Consider the following 2,500-nt stretch of genomic DNA (forward strand, 5'->3'; position numbering starts at 1 on the left):
TACTTAGCTCTTCTACCACAGCATTGAGCACTTTACGCCAAGGAGGAATAAACTTCTTGAGGCAAATATGTTAGTAATCGGTTTAATACTTCAAACGTTTCGCCGTTTAGAGCTTCGTCAGTGAATGAAGATTATGAATACAAGATTGGTTTATGTAAAAAAACTTAGGTACAATAGTGGAAAGTCAAGGGTCATTTGAGATCAGTTCCAGATATGGCAGACACATTAATGGACTTTTCCCTTAATGACTAATCATATTAGCCTTTTTCTAACACATATTTGTTTTTATTTCCAGGTCTAAGTCACAAGTTGCCAAGTGACAATGACACTGACTTTTTAAATCAAAACAGTTTCTGACAAAATAAAACCGTCCCAGCTATTCGAGTCTAAGTGGGGAGGAAACCAATTTAAGTGAAAAATCCGCTTACAGTGAGATAATCCTTCAGTTTGGTTTTGCCCTAGAAATTTGCATGCGATCCAAAATGAAAACAGAGATGGCCGCGGGCCCCTTCGAATCTACAGCAGCGAAGAGCCCTCGGTTTCACAAGGACTTGTCGAATTTGTCAACAGCAGCATTCTTTGAGGAGACTAAAATATCAAAAATGTCGGACATTGTTAGCGTATGAAAGTGTACTGTAATTCGAACGATCGCAGACGTATTGTAAATTTGATTTTCTCCTGTTTAATTTTCCCGCGATCTCACCGCAAGGATTTACTGTCATTCTCAGTCTTTTGTTCGTAAAAGCCTGGGAAAGAGAAGAAAGGCTATAGAACTGTCGGAACGCTTATTTAGGGTCACGCAATTCAAATTACGCGCGCAATCTGGCCGCGCTTTATGTTGTGACCACAGAATGGATGTTATTTCAGTAATGTGAAATTGATTGACCTGCAACATGAAACGTGAGAAGAGAGAGAGAGAGAGAGAAATGTACGATTGTTGTGAATCTAGAGTTAAGAAGAACGAAATTGTAGTTCAGATCGTGAAGCGTTTTTGTATAACAAGAGAAGAACCGGAACGAAATAAAGACCGAATACAGTCCTCAGCCCGGTAGGAGGGGGGGGGGGGAATTCCCATATGGAACAGACGGGGATGCTCGTCGGAAATTTTGAATTGAACACCTAAAGGAGACCATCTGGGCGTGGCTCAAGCTTTTTCTGACCCCTAAAGGAGACCAATCTGGGCGTAGCTTAAGGAAATTTTTGACCCCTAAAAACAAGTTAAAAAGAAAATTTGACTTCTGTTTCTCTTCGCGTAATTCTGCATTTCTTCGCGGAGCCCTAAACTAGACCTTGGCGGCTTAAAATATTGGCGCTTTGCCTGGAACACCCTAAGCGAGACCAAAATCCAAAATTTACACCCCTAAGCGAGACGACGAGCATCCCTGTCTGTTTCATATTGGAGCCCCCCCCCCCCCCCGGACCTCAGTGCAGTGTATGATTTTGTATAAGAACAAAATGGCGATGCATGGAACTTGCGAAACGGAGAAAAGCAAGACATCCACAGTAGCACCAATTGCACGCTTCTGTGAAGACTTGTCTTCGTTAAGTACACTTGAGAAAATTCCAACTTCAATGTTGACTACCGTGGTGGACAGAAACTTTGATAGAAAAACAGTTTCATGGACGTGAACGACATTGTTTTGGAAAAATACCTCTGATTGATACCACGGAATCCGTTCCAGCACGGACTTGCAATTGTTCGAGTTTGGACAATGTGCAAGCCGGCGAGCCACGGCTGCGAGTCATGCGAGCCAACATGACGAGCCATGCGTGTCAACATGCGAGTCACACAGTTATTGAAAGCTAACCGTTTTTAAATTGGTGCTTAGACTTAATAACTGTTTATCAGCGCTATTTGAAATGGGTGCTTAGACTTAAATGCGAAGTTCGCATGGCTCGCAGATTGTCCAGCCCCGATTTTTCGAAGGGAATTAAGCTGGAAACGGCATTCTGCCATACTTTTCTTACCAAAAAGGAAGCTCAACTTTAAACTTCAAAGCCGTGTCGCATAAAGCTGGAAAGTGAGTAATTTTTGTCGCAAAGAAAGGCTATCGATGTCAAGTAACAGGATCAGATTGATACCAATGGAAAAGTCAAAAGCTTGAAGAGGAATGTAAAAAAAATAGATTTCCTCACTCAAGTCTCTCTATTTATGCCCGACATATTTTAAGCGTGATTTTTCAAGTGTCACTACGTACCGCGCACGCGTGTTCCTCATTCTTTGCCAGTTGGAGCAGTATGTGGAGGACGAGGGGACATTGCGATGTGCTATTTGGGGACATACGAGAGTGTAATATAAGGACAGCAATGTTTTCGACGATAGATAAAAGCGGGCTTTGGCAATAATTCCTGCAGACTTCGAGATGTTTTTTGAGACAAAATTATTATGTGATTTCCAAGAAAGGTGATGATCAATGATGAGACCTAAGCCTCAAATTGGTTGGGATCATTAAGAGAACAAAAAACACTTGTGTTATCAAGAAAGAGTGGAGACCGAGTC

The 2,500-nt window shown here is 41.9% G+C and overlaps 1 pseudogene; it reads right to left on the reverse strand.

Moving 5' to 3' along the window:
* Positions 1-2,500, reverse strand: part of LOC138058046 (uncharacterized) — a 6,325-nt pseudogene that overhangs the window by 1,715 nt on the left and 2,110 nt on the right.

Source organism: Montipora capricornis, chromosome 7 (assembly GCF_036669925.1).
Source record: "Montipora capricornis isolate CH-2021 chromosome 7, ASM3666992v2, whole genome shotgun sequence".
NCBI classification, from domain to species: domain Eukaryota; kingdom Metazoa; phylum Cnidaria; class Anthozoa; order Scleractinia; family Acroporidae; genus Montipora; species Montipora capricornis.